The 18,510-nt window shown below is 40.0% G+C and overlaps 1 protein-coding gene and 1 pseudogene across 2 annotated transcripts in view; one reads left to right on the top strand and one right to left on the bottom strand.

Moving 5' to 3' along the window:
• TRIO (trio Rho guanine nucleotide exchange factor) overlaps nucleotides 1–18,510 on the top strand; it is a 749,917-nt gene that overhangs the window by 565,338 nt on the left and 166,069 nt on the right. The window lies entirely within an intron of this gene.
• On the bottom strand, nucleotides 17,867–18,415 carry LOC311621068 (ferritin light chain-like; annotated as a pseudogene). Its single transcript has one exon. The product of its transcript is annotated as a ferritin light chain-like (transcript).

Raw genomic sequence — 18,510 nt, forward strand, 5'->3', positions numbered from 1 at the left:
TTCTGTATCTCTTTCCTGGCAATTTAAGGACTCTATTTTAAATGCTATTCTTGTACTAGCTTGCAGTCAATCTGGACTGAAATACCATTGCCCATTGTCAAAAGGACAGCTACCTAGATAAGAACACCCCTATCTGTTCCTTGAGAAAGAAAACAATTCCTATTTGATGAGAAGGGAACAATGAGCTAGACAGTCTGCATGTGGTGATGTAATGGAAAGTGCTTTTCCTGATGAAAGCTTGTTGGGATAAGACAAATCCTCATTTATTTTGTGTCTTCTACAAATCCACAAAGACAGTGCTTATGCTTAAGGCCTCTCTGAATGAAGAACCGTTTCTATGACTGGATTCTCTGAAGGAAATATTTGAGGACCTGAAGCTTCCAATGTCAATTGAGATAATCTTCTGGCAAATTGTCCTGGTCTGGACAATGTACCCAAACTAGTTTTCCTGGATGACTGGAATCTGCTTAGCATTTAGCATATCAAGTGGCCCTTAGCCTCTGCCTTTTTCTTCTACTGACTTCTGTCCCTCTTCTTACATTTGAATGAACGTTTGATGTTGCGACAAGAACAGCTCATTATGCTTATGACAAAGCACAAAAAAAAAAAACAGTCTAGAAAAGTGTCTAATGATCACGCAATCATGAACCATGACTAATAGTTATCTAAGTGGAATTAAGGGTAATGGCTCCAAGAAGTCCATAGGAAAAAAGTGCTCAGTGTTTTCTAGCAGTAACAGTGGAATGGTTCTTTCCTCTCTCTTTTGTAGAACCTTTACCCTAAATTTCAAACTGCTTTGCAAGAACCCTTTTATATGCCTTAAAAGAATTCCTTTTGAAAAGCCTTTTAAAACTGTGTTCGGAAACATTATGTTATAGGGAAATGAAAAGAGGCTTGAAGTTGGCCAAATTAGTCAACAGAAATCATTTTTCAATGCTGCCCACTCAAGTCACTGATGTCATTAGCCCCCATCCCAACCCCTGTTGGGAACAGCAGTTATATTATAAGCTGTTGTGAAAAGATTTTCTGAAAGTTCAATTCCAGAGCATGTTTCTTGCCTTTTATTTTTGTTTTTAATATAGTTAGAGCAGGCAGAGATCTTCGATAGAGGCTGTTCTTCCATTAGGCATTGGAATGAAAAAAGATACAAGTGGTAGATATTTCTTTCATGGACTGCAGCCGTCTGTTGAGGGGAAAATTAATTCCTCCCAGAGCACATTTTGGCTTGAAGGTACAAGGAAGTGAAGTAGCTGGTGTAATATCCTGAAACAGCCACCTGCATGCTCTGTTTCCCCCAGCACCTCTGTGGAAAGATGTAGAGACCTCAGCGAGCTGGAAAACCTGCCTCATATGCTCACAGACCCAAAGATCCTAAAGGAATGGAATACATTTTCTCCATTTTCTGTGGAAAGCTAACCTATCAAACCAAATCAAATCACATCAGATAATACTTTTATCTTAAGCATTATTTCTGGGTTATCTTTTTGTTTCTCAGCATATATGGCAGCTCAGCAGGTTAGAAACTGTGACATTAGCTTGGTTCCAAAATAACATTTGAAATTCATTATCCCTTTCCTATTTCCTAGGGATTTGAGCAAAGGGGTGATTTGATATATTTTTATTCTCTGCTTTAATCCTATTAAGTACCCAATAATAAATATAAACAACAGTTAAGACAAATTAAAAAAAAAACACCTAAAATCTACTAGATAATACAAATCAGAATTTCCATATTCATAAAGCTCTTTCCTCCCAATTTCATGGTCTCAGGGGAATTACATGCTCTGTAGATATTCATAGAGGCAGGAACTAAAGGATTACCTCATCTGAAATCCCTAACCTGACAGCTACTTACATCGGTCATGTTAAATATAGTTCTGTTTCTTTACCTTACTCACCGATGTGACATTTATCAAATCCTCGAAAAAAAATGTAGGTTGGAGAGGATGACAAGATTGCATTATTTAATGGACTCCTAAGATCCACTGAAAACAATGAAGGTTAACTTTAGAAATCTTTCTTTTTTGTTTAGAGCTCAAAAGAGGGTTTGCCAATACGCATATACACCATTTAGGGGAGTTTACATTCAGGAAAGGGGCTATTATCTGAAGTGATTTGTACTTGGAAATATTGGTATGAGAGAGGCTTACTCTGATGCTCAATTTTTCATAGAAATGTCAAGACATTCTATTTAATCAACTAAATGATGCACCTGAAAAATATGATTGCTTTAAAACCACATGCATTAATTAGACCCTATAACCAATGATGCAAAATTGCATTTAGAGCTACATGTTATAATACATTGTTCAAAATTCTCATTTTCACCGGTCCTGCCTTATTTTAGTATATACAACCATGCATCAAGGATACATAGATGTGTCAGGGTCATGGAGCCAAGCAGGACTTTCCTGTGGAAAATTTCACAGGTTATCAAAGCTGCCAGGACTGTTAGCTTTCACCTGATAGCAAAGCATCTCTGTTATTTACACAAATTGCTTGTCTCTTGGTCTCTCATTGTTACTTCCGAAAGTTAAAAAATGATAGCTGACTTTGAGGTACATGACCCCTATCTCCAATTGCAGGGCCTTTCTGTTCAACTCAAAGCCCAGTGTTGTATCTTCGTAAAAATACAGCTGTGATTAGAGCAAGGGTTGTTTTTATTTGTTGTTGTTGTTTATGATTAGCTAATATATAACTTTAACTTAAGGGATTGTTTTTAAACAATCATAACCACAAATGCATCTGTCCTCAAAGTGGGCATTTTATTTGTTCAAATAATAGGCCATTTTTGAATTCCCCTGAGAGAGAGTTTATTGCCCACACAGAGGAGTGAGTCAGCAAACTGTAAGTTCTCTCACTGGTTGTCTCACGCTCTCTGCCTGTGTCACTCACCTGCAGAACTCTGCGTTCTCTTCCACTTTTGCTGACCCTTCATGAGTCTGTGAGCAAGCCAACCCTCCCCTTGGAGCTCTTTAGAATCTATAAACTAAAACTTTCTGGGAAAGAAATAAATCTTTTCCTACTACTCAGCCCAAATCAAAGATCCAAGAGAACAATTCTCTTTCTTTAGTCCAACTCTCTTCCAAACTCAGTTCTTCTGTCTCCGATTCCTCAGATGTCACAGGCTTCTTTCCAGCAGCCCAACCTGCCAGGGTTTACTCTCCTCATGCTTCTGGTTAGATCTCTTCTTGTCTTCTCTGGGAAAATATTAGAGTTTCTCAACCTGTGTTATTACTTGGTTAGCAGCCAAACTGAGAGTACAGCTACTTTATATGGGATTGCATTTCTGCTATATATTCAGCTTTTACATTGACTTCATCACTAACATATAGAACCAACTTTAAATTATAATAATAATTAAATGTCTTGGGATGACCTGCCCCCCACTACCACCTCATAGTCCTGTCCCCTTGTATACAAAATTAATGAGATATTTTCTAAACTGAGAGTTAGAAGGGCTTTCATACAGTTAAGCTTCACAGGAAACTTCCTGTTGTCTTGTTCTCAGCATGCAGTCTGCCCTTTGGCTAGCATAGGAAGCTCAAAGATGTTGGTAGTGCTGGTTTGAGGACCTGAGCATGGGCAAGTAGGCATTCTATACCTGGTCCTGAGTATCTGGGAACTTATAATCATGTTGGCCACATCATGCTCAGAACATTAAGGTTGGCAGCTGTCTAATGTGTCTATTTAGTGAGAAGTAAACAGGAAACTTTTCATTTTTAGAACATGTTAATTGGATGCAGGTTTTAAATTTTGCTCAAAACCATTTAAAATGCCTCTGATTGGAAATAACATCCCATTCAAACATTTGGGAAAACAGAAGTAAAAACTCTTTGTTTATGACCAGCTGACTGGTGGATTAAGAGAATTGTGCTGGGCCTGGCTGACGTGACCCCGTGGCTGAGCATAGACCTATAAACCAAGAGGTCAGGGTTCAATTCCTGGTCAGGGCACATGCCCGGGTTGTGGGCTTAATCCCCAGTGTAGAGTGTGTAGGAGGCAGCTGATCAATGATTCTTTTTCATCATTTGATGTTTGTATCTCTTTCTCCCTCTCCCTTTCTCTCTGAAATCTATTAAAATATATAGTATATGTATAAAAGGCTAAGCGACCGGCTGACTGGCCCACCAGCTGGTAGGTTTGACCCACACTGACCACCAGGGGGCAAACGCTCAATGCAGGAGATGCCTAGCGATAGCAACTTTGGAGAGTGCCCTCTCGCACTCTGGGACCCCTCGGTCAGGGGACGTCAGACTGCCGGTTTCAGCCGATCCTCACAGGCCAGGCCAAGGGCTCCCACCTGCCCTGGCACCACCCCAGGTGCGACCAGCTGGGGAGGGACCAAGGGAGGTTGGCTCTAGGGTGTGTCCAGACCATCTTGCCCAGTTCTGCCCACTAGCCACCGTCTAATTAATTTCTTTTCAATGTGCATGAATCTGTTCATCAGGCTTCTAGTGTGTGTGTGTGTGTGTGTGTGTGTGTATATATGTAGAGAGAGAGAGAGAGAGAGAGAGAGAGAGAGAGAGAGAGAGAGAGAGAATTGTCCTGGGTTTTGGCCCTTATTTAAGAATTATATTTTGCTACTGTGTACCATTTTATTCACTGATATGTAAAAAACAAGAACCAGGAGTCATGAGCTTAAATAATACAATTGCCTGGTTGAGACTCTAGCAGGGGGAATATAATATTAAGTTCTCAAAACACAAGTTCACTGGCTGGGAATGAATGAAGAACAACTACTTTACAACATGCCCCCAGTTAATATTCCATTATGTGTAACAAAGCATTGGCATATGCCATCCACTGGAGGGCACCAGTATGTAGTTCAGCTTTAGAACCATAATATCAAGGCGGGGCTTTAAATTGTTATTATTTTATTATTATTTTCAAAATTCACTTTAAGGGATTCACTCAAGTATCCAACAATGTTTGCCCTGGGAAGGGGCTTAGTGATCATCCAATCATATATCCATCCTCAAAGGCATTCAGTACTGATATGTTTCATGAGCTGGCCAGCACTCAACAACTGGTTAGAAACAGAGCTAAACGTTAAATTCAGTAGTATTTTCCTACTATACCGTTACCTACTTCCTTTCCTTACGCTTTCCTCTGATCATTATTTACTAGCCCCTAGCAGGAAGGACTCACTTCTGCAGTGTAATCCGCAGAAGCTGTGCTGGAACAGCCCTGGTGAGGCACATTCTTCCTGTTGAGGGGTTTAGCCCTGGAAGCTTTGTCCTTTGCCATACCACAATGAGCCTTTGAGGCGGTCCTTCCTCAGGGAACCGGTCAAGATGCTCGCTTCCACTTCTGGGCCATTGTGTGCTTCCCATGGCCATGTTATAGTGAGGAGGAGATTGGGGTTTCAGTTTTTAATTCTTTTAGCCTACGCTTTAATGGGATGTCAATGGGCCAGGAAAACACAGCACAATTTGTTGTATTATGTAGTTTTATTTAGGGCATTGAGAAAATTGAGTGGAAAGAATAGAATGAGACATAAGAGACATAAAGTAACAAGAGGTTATTATAAATGCAAAAACAAGTTGTCTAATGTCTTTGCAAATAATTTAAGCATTGGTGTAGTCTTCTAGCCTTCTTAAGCTCCCAGGGCAATCCCAGGCAAAATCAACCCCTTGCATAGTTCTACACACCTACACATTTTTGAAGAAATAACCTCCACATTTACTATTGTATAAGAGCGAACATGTACATTTACTATTGTATATTCTTATACAACAAGAATAAATGATTAATTAAAATATAACAAAAGTAAAGAAAATTATGTGTTGGTTTTCACAATGGGAACACAAATTATAAGTGCCATCCAGGCCAAGATGTAAAACATTACTGGTAACTCTGAAGCCCTCCTAAGGCCCTTCTCAGTAAATCCTCTTCTTCCCCCAAAGGTAACAATATCCTGACTTCAACCAGTAATTGTTGGTTTTGCAAGTTTTGGAACTTTATATAAATGAAATGATAGGATACTCTCTGGTGTCTGGTTTTTGTTAGTCAACATTTGACCTTGAGATTCATTTATGTTGTTAATCTAGTGCAAGCATGTCAAACTCAAAAGCTAACACGAGCCAAATAAACGATGTTTAAGTTTATGTGGGCTTCAAAAAACAAAAGCTTTAATTAAAAAAAAATATTTTTATTGATTTCAGAGAGGAAGAGAAAGATAGAGAATCATTGACTGAATGCCTCCTGCACCTCCCTACTGAGAATCGAGCCTGCAACCCAGGCATGTGCCTTTGACTAGTATTGAACCCGGGACCCTTCAGTTCACAGGCTGATGCTCTATCCTCTGAGCCAAACCAGCTAGGGCTAAAAGCTTTAATTTTCATAGAAACGTAGGCTTATTTTGATAGAGACATGCTGACTACAAAGGGCTGAAATAAGTGAGTAATAATTAACATAAAATAATAGAACATTTTAATTAAAATTAATATTTTTTCTTAAACATTAGTTTACCAGACACTGAATAACTGCACAAATGAATAAGCATAATGCAAATAAACCTATTTTGCTTGTTTTCCAAAAGCGAAATATTTCCCCTTGTGCACACCAAACAAGTCAGTCCAAGATTAATGATGTGGAAATTAGCTGCTAAAATATTTGCCACTAGTATTAGTAGAGAGAAACGGTGTGACTGCACACAAGGCACACAAGAAAAATAATGCAAACAATATAGTAATCAGTCATTAGCGAACATTGTAGTTTGTTATTAATAATTTTGTATAACAGGATATTGTAAAAATTAAGTTACAAAATTCTTATTGAATTTTTTTTATATATCATTTTATTGACTGGGCTGCAAAAATATTCATTGTGAGCCACATGTGGTCCCCGGGCCTTGAGTTTGACAGGCTTGATCTAGTGGGCTTGTTCAGTCTCATTACTACATACCATTCCACAAAACACTATCCATTTGTGGTTGATGACCTTGTTAGTTGTTTCCGGTTTCTGGCTGCTATGCAGACTGCTGCTATGAGCATTCTTGTACATGTCTTTTGGTACACATGTACTCATTGTCTTTTAGGGATTATACTTGGAAGTAGAATTGCTGAACATGGAGGAAGCATGTAGTCAAGGGTGCATAGTAGTATTTCATTGTGGTTTTAGTTCGCATTTTCCTTATGACCAATGATAAATGACTTCGCATATGTTAGATGGCCATTTGGATGTGTGTGTTTTTTGTTTTTGTTGAGTGCCTGTTCAAGTCTATTGCCTATTTTTCTATTGAATGGCCTTGTTGTCTCATTTTACTTGTATGAGATTTGAAATACATTGAATATAAGTTCTTTATTGGATGTCTGAATATCAATCCCCACCCCTTCCCAGTCTGTTATGTGCCTTTTCACTTTCTTAATAGTATCTTTTTGCTGAACTAAAATTCTTTCTTTCAAATTTAGTCAATTTTATTCATCATTTTATATATGGTTATTGATGTTGTGTTTTCTTAAGTATTTTTTTTACCTACCCCAAAGTTATGAAGATATTCTCTTTTTTTTATTCCCTAAAATCTTTATTTTTTTTCTATATATTTTTATAGCTACAGTACACATGGAATTAATTATTATGTTTGGTGTGAGGTAGGGATTTAAATTTTTTTCTTTCCATATAGATTTCTAATTTACTCAAGTACAGTTTATCAAAAAGGCCATTCTTTCCTTACTGATGTGCCATTTTTATAAAAAATTAAATTCCCAGATGGCTTTACTGTATTTGGAATTGAGTCCAGTTCTATACTGAAATTTCTTTTCCCCAATTATAATAGTTCCTGAACAAAATCTGTTCTAACCTGCAGGTGAAATGGGAATGCAGAAAGTTAGGCTCACCTATGTAGGTTTCCCTTTTTTCTTGGATCTGGTGCCCAAATTCTGCCTGGTTGCTTTGGCAGTTCCTATATCTCTGAAGACCATCACCTCGGGGATTCAGTTTCAAGATATGAATTTTTTTTGGGGGGGGCGGGACACACAGACATTCAGTCTGTAGCATTTGTGGCATTTAAAGTGTCTATATATGGAGAGAAGCACTAGAGAGGCTGCTTTGTCTCAGTGAATCCATTGCCAACTCCGGACCCTCCTTCTTCTGAAGTGACCTATAGTGCGGAGAGAGAACACCTTACTCTCTGGGAGCCACCTCTCACCACCCCTGCTGCTCCAGAGGGACACACACCGTGCAGGGAAAGATTAGTGTCATTTAGGAAGCCAGGAGAGCCCCCCAGCCTTAGTGCCTTCTTACTCTCTCTCACTCCTGCCTGATGCTGATGCCAGAAATCCCTTCAAGAAGGAAGATATTCCACAGCTAGAGGAATCTGTTGAAACTTTTTAAAAGTCTGAGAGCATGGAATAGGAAATACATTAACTTCCATGAGTGACAGATGTCAGATTTTTCCTTAAGAGTAGGCCTGAGGTAAAGGGAGAAGCTATGACAGAGGAAAAGAGGCAGGAAAGAGGAGCACAGTCTACCAACATTTTGTAAATGTCTCTGTCTGTGTGTAGGGCACCGGGGCAAGTGGTCTTTCTATTGCCAGGAAAACCAGAGAGGCCGGGTGACTTGATGGCCTGTATTTCCTACATGGACCCACAGTACTCAGCAGATGGGTAACTGAGAGGGTGACAGTCCATCCCTCCTCTGGTGGCCTATACCCCTGTGCCACTTCCTCCCAGGTCACAGTTGTGGTCCAGGGAAAGTCAGGTGGCAGGACAAATGACCTTATTTAGAATGTTGAAGTTTTTTTTTTAAATTTTTAATTAATAGGTCAGGGACACAGCCTTTCTGCAAAATTGATTAATGCTGAAGCGGGTATGCTTCGGCTGTATAAATGTTTTCTCCTCATCTGTTGTCTGCCTGCCTGCGGTATTCTATAAATATGTTAATTGGTACCACTTTTCATTTAACTGTCATTGCTGTCTCTCTCTCTTTTTTTGACAGGCTGATATTAAACTCCCTTATGATGGAACATAACCAAGCCACCCAGCCATAGGGGCCTATTTTGGCAAAAGAGAAATGTCAGAGGAAGAAAAATTGTAGTCTTTTGCGGTGTTAAGACTCTTCAGTGATAGTTTGCGTGAAAAATTTAGAATACAGATTCTTTCATAGATGTGGATTAAAAAAATAAAAACAGCCCGCAGGAAACTACTGAAATAAGGCAGGTGAAGTAGAATCCTAAGAACAGCTGCAATTTAGGAAATGGGATGAAACCAATCTCAACTTCAACTTAACATTCATCAAGCCCTACTTATTTTAGATGACTTTGGTTTTGGTAACATTTCAGAAACTGTGGGTTTCTTTCTGCCTTGAAGGGCTGCAGCCACTTAACAATGGAAACTGAACTGCAAGCGCCAATTTCAAGTGTCTCTTCAACTTGCTAGAAATTGAGATTAACTAGCTGTATATTAGAGTATAATCTGTACTACTCCCATCTTTAAAGAACCTTTAAGAACAGAGCAGCAAAGCATTTTAAAGGTCTGATACTGTATGCTCCATAGTTTATAAGACCAGTGTTTAGGGGTTTGTCAACTGACTAAAATTTAGAGTATGTTGAGGCCCTATATTCTCAGATGAATTTAGATTGACACCATCTCAGACCAGTCTACTTTTATTTCAGTCAGGATTCTATCAGGTGATCAGAACCATCTATGAGGGCTAGCAGTCTGACATTATGAAGGCAGGCCATCGGGAAGAACTGTCTGGAAAATCTCGGGCAGAACTCAGTTTTTTTATGCTTAAAGCCTTGGCAGATTAGGCAAGGTCCATCACACACACCATCAAGGATGGTTTCCTTTCTTTTAAAAAAACAACAACATATTTTATTGATTTTTTTACAGAGAGGAAGAGAGAGGGACAGAGAGTTTGAAATGTTGATGAGAGAAAAACATCAATCAGCTGCCTCCTGCACACCCCCACACTGGGGATATGCCCTCAACCAAGGTACATGCCCTTGACTGGAATCAAACCTGGGACCCTTGAGTCTGCAGGCAAACACTCTATCAACTGAGCCAAACCAGGTAGGGCAAGGGTGGTTTCCTTTCTTTAAAGTTAACTGACTGTAGTTATAGCCTCATTTACAAAATACTTTCACCTAGACCAATGTGGGGTTGAATCACTGAGTAAGGTAGCCTTGATGCAATGACACCTAAGACTAAGAGTTGGTCATGAAAAACTCACCTCTGGTTTAAAAGGAACGATCTGGGAGGACCATGTAGTGTATTCACTATAATGACTCCAGCCTGAGAGGCCTGCACGTCTGCTCTCTCATCCTAGGTGGACTCCTTCGCCTGCTTGTGAGACAAAGCCCAGATCATGCTGCCTTTTTTCAGGGTTCCTAATACAATAGACTCCAAGGCAGAACTTTCTTATTTGTCATATAAGTTTCTCAGAATGAATATCCACACTTTTGCTGTCCTTGCCACTTTGCCTTTGCTTCTGGAGGATGGGGTGCAGAGAAAGGTCTTAGAGAATTTGTTATCTGTGCTTAGTTCTGAAGGATTCTTCATTCAAAAGATACCAGAATGAGTATAATTTGTGTAGGTACAGATTCTTTACTTATGAGTAATGTTTCTGTTAGAACAGTGTGCACTTGGTCCATCAATATTTATTCATAGAAGTTTTCATAGTGACTTTATATATTTTTATAGCTGAAAAATGTTAAGTATGATACACATAGTTCCTTTTGTTTGTTGAGCAATTTTATACTTTTAAGTATAGTATATTATGCTAGAATATACAAAATGAATGCAATGAGAATGAATGCAACTTATATCTAGTAAGAAAGAAACTTTGAACTTAGGTCTAAGTTCAAAGGAAGAGGCGTAAATTCCTTGCTCACTAACCATGGACCCATCCAAGGTGAAATACAAAGGGGAATAGTTATCCATTTTATTTGGTAAGTGGAGTTTATCGGATGTGTTATACAAATTCTTCTTCTACCAAAAGCTTCTTTGATCTTTTCATCTCTTGGGTAGCCTGCACTTCATCAAATGTAACTTTTAAAATACACGTTCTGCTGATATGAACATATTAAATGCACACTAAGATGCTTTGATGTTTCCTGAGCGTGACAGATATTCCTTATAAAAACCCTTAGCTTTTTTTTACTGTTTTAAGGCCTCTAAATTCTGTTACTGTCAGTGAAGAGGAAAAGGAAAGTTTAAGTATTTTGATTTTTATTTTCAAGTAAAATTATCTTGAGATAATTTCAAGCAGGGGAGTGGAGGGAACCAAGCAACTTTGCAGTAGTATTTATTGCCAGGATAAAAAAGAATGCTGTCCACATTTTGAGCAAATGGGAGTGACCCCCGTGCACATCCAGCGAGCTAACAGGAGTGGGACCCCCAAGGAGAGCCATTTGGGAGCAGCGAGGGTGGTCATGCTTCTCAAGCAGGACATCTTTCAGCTTGTGGTGGAAAAGCTCAGGGTAGGGAATCTGCTGCCTAGAGAGGAAAAATTTTGTCCCCGACCTTTTTGTCTTGATTGAGGGTGAAATACAGGGAGTATTTGTATTTGAGCCTCTTGTAACCATTTCCTTGGAAAGTAATACTTAAGTGTTTTCTTAAAACATCATTTGAAATTGAAAATGCAAACTGTGGAGCTCATGAGTTTATTGATGGGTGGTCTTCAGAGTTTGGGTGTTTGCCTTTGTGGGGTGATGAGGTGTGGATAGGCCTGGACACATTATTTCTGAGAAACCTTGGAAATAAGCCCCACAGTTTTCTGCTTTCACATCCCTTCAGCTCCAGAATATTTGTCCCCACAGTATCCCAGCGAGGCCTCGCTTCGGGGTGTCACAGAGCTGGGGAGGCCATGTTCAGTAAGGATGGGCCCACTCTTGCCTTTGACACCGCTCAATGAATATTTTCCTGACAAGCTAAGCCAACGTAAGCAGTTTTTTATCTACAGGTGAAAACTTGCAATACTGAGCTTAGGTGGAAAGTCTCATTTCTATTACAGTAGTGTTCAAACTTTTGATTATGAAAGATCCCTTTGCCTTGTAACTTATAACACAACTGCACTTGTGTATATACGTACACACTTGCCCACCAAACTTAAACAGAAGCTCCAGAGTCAGTTCTCCTCCCTGTTCCCTGTGATTTGTTCTGATATTTTGTATCCTGTCCCATCACATCTTGTCCTATCCCATTCCACCTTATTCTATCCTATCCGATCCCATCCATATCCAAATTACTAGCCATGATTCATTAAATTAATTTTATGACACTTAAATCTCTGGTAAAAAAAAAAAATAACAACACTGGATCTACTCCTAGAAAATAGTCAGTGTTGGTAGATTTTCATGGACATTGACGATGAAAGAAGTTTTTCTGTACTGAGCAGTCTGGCCCACATATACACTGGTTTATGGCAACATGCCCAGTTCTCTCTCTGCCCCCGCTCCCGCCTCAGTCAGAAGGCTAAAGGAGAGAAGAGTGGAAGGTGTCCCTTTCAGTAAGATACTACTTTTCTTCTTTCCCTTTCCCTGAAGTGCATGGGAAAGGGAAAGGAGAAAACTAGTGTCAGCTGAAACCTGGACAGTGCATGGAGTGGTGCTGGGAAGAGGGGCTCTTTTTACAGCTCTCATGCCTCCTCCATGTGAGTAGTAAGCAGAAGTTACCACCAGACAGAACTTTGGGTAGACAAACTAATTGGTGATCTGGATTAATACCTTGATGTGGCATTAATTCTCTCTTCATGGTCAATTCTGGTTGACCATGAAGAGAGACATTCCAAAAACCCCTTGAAAGGAAATTAATTGCCTACTTTTCTTTTCCTATGTCTCAATGGTGCTCCCTTGGGTTTTCAAAAGCAACTTTCAAAGGGGAGTGTCATTTGGTCCAGAGTTCTATTTATTTTGGGGTTCCCAATGTCTGGACTTCTTTATTAAAGGCTGTGAACCCAGGGTTCTAACCACAAAGATTTAGCACCATGTTTTTAAGAAAAAGAAAGTCAAATGGGGGTTAATGAAAGTTAAAAACCTTTGACTCTCCCTGTAGGACTCTGTGCAGACACTTGTTTTGCTACTGTCTCTCGCCTGGTGTGCCAAGTCATTGCAGACCAACTTGACCAGAGGAAAAACAAGGAAAACTTCACCAATGGTGGCTGTCATAACCGGCAGCCTCCCTTCTTTCCCCCATCAGACAAATCTCTTTTTTTCCCCTTTAAAATTTTGTCTGTATTTGACATTTTGAATCACCCTAGAAGATGGAATACTGTTTTTGTTGAAGCTACTGGGTGTCTCCTACCTACTTTGTCTGGAAAAAGTTCCAGACACCCCTTGTCATTTTGCCTCTGCCCTAGGAAAACACTGCTCTTCCCAGCCTCTCTGGGCCATGACTCTGAGTGATGTAGCTCCATTGCCCCAAGGATGGGGCATATCCAGTGTGGAGACAGAGGCCTTGGCCAGGGTGCCGAAGCATGGTGGAGTCCAGCTCACGTGTTTCAATAGCCTGAGACCTGGTCTAGCTGGACTGTGACCTGCCTAGACTTTAAAACTCAGATGAAGTGAAATGCTCAAAGCTCTGCAGATCTTAGTCACTCAGTAAATGAAAATATGGAGATTCCTGGAGGAGGCAGTGGTTGAAGTATTAGAAGCAGGCTTGTCAAAATAAACATCCGTTGTCCTCTTTGCCTTACCTAATGGATAGGTGGGTACCGATACTGGGATATAATTCTTGGGCTGCTTGGCTCTCTTTATATCTCAAAATAGTCACCATCTACTTTGTGGCTCTCCAAAGACTTAGCCCAACATTTTTCTTTTTCTATATATCCAGTTCATTCTTTTAAAATACAGATTCTTTTCTTCTTTGGAAGGCAGCTATGCTCACCACTATACCACCAACGCAGCTTCTTTTCTTCTTTGTATGCAAACAAAATCTTCCCCATCTTGGAAAACAAAACCTTCCTTGACTGTCTTCTTCCCACCAACAGTTACTATTTCTTCTTTCCAGGTATAAACTTCTCCAGGCCTGTGTCTGACAAGCTTTGATGTGCACCAGAATCACTGAGAAAACTTGGTAAAGCACAGATTACTGGGCTCCATTCCCAGAGTTCCTGATTCAATAGGTCTGAAGTAGCATCCAAAAGTGTGCATTTCTAACAAGCTCGCAGGTGATGCTGATGGTTGGAGAACCAGTTTGAGACCCATCGCTCTGAGTAATACACTTTTGTTAGCTGTACAAATTCTTTTCTTAAATTTCTACCTAAGCTTTTGCATGAAATCTGGCCTCTGCTTTGTCACCATGCACATGTCAAATCCGGAGGACACATTATGTCCTATTTTACTCTAGCCCTCTGTGACATAGGTCACTCAACCTTTTGGCTCCATGATATCACTCTCAAGTTATCTCCTTCAAGGTCTAGCTCAAAAATTACCTGCTGTGGTAGTTATGGCCATAGCAATATTTCTGATCTCACAAGCTCTTCCAGCAATCAAAATATTTCTCCATCAAGTGGTGGACAGCACTTTGTAACCATATCAATAACTAGAGTGTGGCAAAATTGATGATGCATGATTTCTGAGCTAGATCATAGCTCTCTCTTTCTCTTACCCTCTTTTTCTCTCTCTTTTTTATATAATTATTATTTTTAAAAATATATTTTGTATTGATTTCAGAGATGAAATGAAAGGGAGAAAGAGAGATAGAAACATCAATGGTGAGAGAGAATCATTGATCAGCTGCTTTCTGCACGCCCCACACTGGGGATCAAGCATGCAACCCAGGCATGCGCCTTGACTGGGAATCAAACCACGACCTCCTGATTCATAGATTGATGCTCAACTACTGAACCATGCGAGACAGGCTCTCTCTTTCTTTAAAATCCAGCCACCATGTTGTGAGGGAGCCCAGGTAACATGGAGATGCTACATATAAGTGTTGTAGTTGACAGTCTTAGGTAAGGCCCCAGACAGTAATCAGCCTCAATCTTCAGGAAAGTGAAAGGATGAGTCTTTAAATGACTCCAGTTCCAAGCCTTCCAACAGCCTCTGCTGACACTGAGTAGAATAAAGCAAAGTCGTCCCCACTGACTCCTGAACAAATTGCAGATTTGAGAGCAATGTAAATGTCATTATTGGCTTAAGCTGCTAAGTTCTGGGCAGTCTGTTAAACAATAATAAGTAGTGGAAACACCTCCTCTATGAGGTCACCCCTTCGACCTCTTGGTTTTCTTTTGCTCAGAATTTTAATAGCTGTTCTCTGTGTTCCCTTTAGCATTTTATTTATTTTTCTAGCACTTAACAGTTTGTTAAAGTTTGTGAAATTCTTGAGGGCAAGGCTTTAAAGCTATTCTTTTTTGTGTGTTACTTTTAGCACCTAATACGGTACCTGGCACAGTGCAGGTACTGAGAGCAAATGTTTATTAAATGATGGTGGAGTTTATGTTGCCTTAATTGTCAGAGCTATTATGCCACTTATATTAACTTCTGGTGTAAAATGGTAATTTCCGCACTATATTAACTTCTGGTGTAAAATGGTATTCGGAGGACAAGCAAGTCACATGAAACTCAAGGATGGTGGTGACTATCCCAGAATTTATAATGTGAGTGGTTGGGTAAAACCAAAGGAATGACAAGAATTTATAGTAGTCTTATGCAATATTCACTGGTCTTTCTGGTACTCCATGAAGCAATTTATCTCGTGATCATTGCTGTCAGGTGATCTAAGCATCATGGGGCCTTGATTACCCTTATTGGAATATCCTTTGTAGCAAGAGTTCTCTTTATTTTTGTAAAATATATTTTTATTGATTTCAGAGAGGAAGAGAAAAGGAGAAAGAAATAAAAACATCTGTGATGAGAGAGAATCACTGATCAGCTGCCTCTTGCACACCCCACTCTGGGGATCAAGCCTGCAACTCAGGCATGTGATTCTCTGACTGGGAATCAAACCGTGACCTCTTGGTTCCTAGGTTGATGCTCAACCACTGAGCCATGCTGGCTGGGCTGCAGCAAGAGTTCTCAAAGTTTTTGGATGCCTGCAATGACTTTCAATGATGTTCTCTTCAACTCGATCACAGAAGTGTTCCACAAGATGTTCTGGGATTTTTAGGAAGCACAGCTCTCCTAAGTGCATACCTGTTTTCCACAGTCCAGCATTATCAGCTTTGCTACAAGGAACATGTGTGCATTTCCAGAGCTTCAAGGTCACATATTTCTCATAATTGGAAAGAGCAATTTACTGGAAGTCTAGAGACCTGAGTTTTCATCCTTGCTTTGCAATTGGCTGGGAGTGTGATCATGGGGAAATTACACCTCCCCTCCTTTTTTTCCCTTCAGGTTTCCATTTTTATTTATTTATGAAATGAGGACTGATGGTCTCTGGGGGCATATCCAAGTCTAGCACTATCAATCAAGAGCAACATGATAAGGAAACATTTATATAGCTATACAGATGGAAACTTAAAACATCCTTACCCATACAGGAAATTGAGTGTATATGGAGCATTAATATTTTGAAATGATGGATACTTTCTCAATGGCTGACAAGACTAGCCTGTTCGCCAGCTATTATTTTTGTAGCTGGTACAATCTATTTTAACCACTAAGAAATGGTTAGAGAGCAGCTCTGCTCTGAAGAGGAAGTCATAGCAATGCTACTGGGGCAAGTCTTTGATGGGCCACTTCAGATTGTCTAACTGTGGGCATTCACTAAGCTGTGTGATTAGAAAAGGCTATATGACTCCTTTAGAGCTAAATTTGTTCTAGGTTTGTCTTTAAGAGATACTAGGAAATGGTTACAAAATCACCCCAAGGTTGAATTTAGAGACAATAAAGAATACCCAGCAATGTGATATAGGTAATAAGTGGAAAGCAGGGTTACATTTTTTTCCTGGTATGCTCTTTAAAGGTATTTATTGTAGAGTAAAACAGAATGGAACTTGTATATTAATAACATTTTTCAATGTTTGCTGGACTGTCAATAAGACATTTCATTGCCACCGTCACTTTTTCTCAACTTAGCCAGGAGATTTTTCTTGTTTGGCATTTTTAATGTTTTACCCATTATGGAAGTGTTTTTTTGTTTGTTTGTTTATTTTTTTAACACTTGCATTTTGCAATTACCAATAATGAGAAATGAAATTACACTTTAAAAAAAGCCATATAACAAGAGTATCTCAGTAGGACACTAAATAATTCTGAACAATTAAACACCTGGCAGGTTGTGTGACATATATTTAATGGTTTTGCAACATGAGAACATTTTAGGCTTCATTTTATTCCTTCAAAATCAGGTCATCTTTGCCCCATTTCTATTTCCTCATTGCTCCTCTGCTCATATATGTTTAATGGATGTTGTGCGTATTTCAGCACAAAGATTATGAAACAGTCAGGCTCCAAGAACAACACTGAAATGATGTTTTCCAGGCCACAGAATGCCTAACTCGTATTTCGAGAGCATGACTAGTACAATGAGCTCTTTTGTGCTGGGAATCAGGGCCAGACTGATTCCGCAACTTTTTCTTATTTTATGATCTTGTTAACGTTGACCTCTATCTATCTGTGGTTTTTTTCTGAGAAAAATAAAATTCTTAGCTGGACTTATTTTCATGACTGACTATAAAATTTTTATTTTCAACCCTACCTGTTAACAGAGGGCTGTTAACAGCTCTTCCTCTCTTCTATACTTGGACAAATTGAATAAAAATAAGAAATATAGCTATTAAAAATATCGGATTAACGAGAAAAAAAAGTATTGAGTCTAGTCTTTTTTTGGCTGTTGTTTTGTTTTCTTGCTGCAAAAAGCTTTATTGTTTCATTTGGTACAATGCATGGGAGAGGGCTTCAGAGTGGTTAAAAGAATGGCTAGTGGTTTGGGGGAGAGGCTCAGATTAAAGTCAGACCACAGGGATGCAGAGGGGCCCCTCAAAGGCCTTTGGGCTCCAAAGGCTCCTGGTCGTGCTTGAGGTGAGCCTTAGGAAGAGATCCTCGCCCAGCCCAGCCTGGGGACCGGCAGCCTGTGGAGGTGAGTCAGGTGTCGCCCATCTTGTTGATGAGTTTTACCTCCTCACCTTGGAAGTGGTTCTGCAGGAAGTCACAGAGATGAGGGCCTGCAGGGGTAGAACCCAGGGCCTGCAGCTCCAAGAGGGCCTGGTGCAGGTTCCTCTCCAAGGCCAGGGCAGCTTCCCTAGTGTCCTGAGTTTTGCCCAATCCTCCTGGGAAGGCTTCAGCACGTCCTGGAAGAGAATGCTGCCATTGCGTTAGTTTTGCATCTTTAAGAGATGCCCAGAACCCTTGGCTTCTTCTCTACCAGCTGTCAGAAGAGGTGGTCCACGCCCCCCAGAGCCACATGGTCAGGTCAAAATAGAAGCCCAGAGAGAGGTAGGTGTAGGGGGCCCACAGATGCAGGTTGTCCAGATGGTTGACCACAGCCTTTATCTGGGTGGAATAATTCTGATGAATTTGGGAGCTCATGGTTGTTCGGCAATAAGGAGTTAAGGTAGAAACAACAACAACAACAACAACAACAACAACAACACACTGGTGTGTTGGCTGGTCCTGGAGGTGGT

This window comes from Pipistrellus hanaki (assembly GCF_964339955.1).
Source record: "Pipistrellus hanaki genome assembly, chromosome: 4".
Taxonomy (NCBI): Eukaryota; Metazoa; Chordata; class Mammalia; order Chiroptera; family Vespertilionidae; genus Pipistrellus; species Pipistrellus hanaki.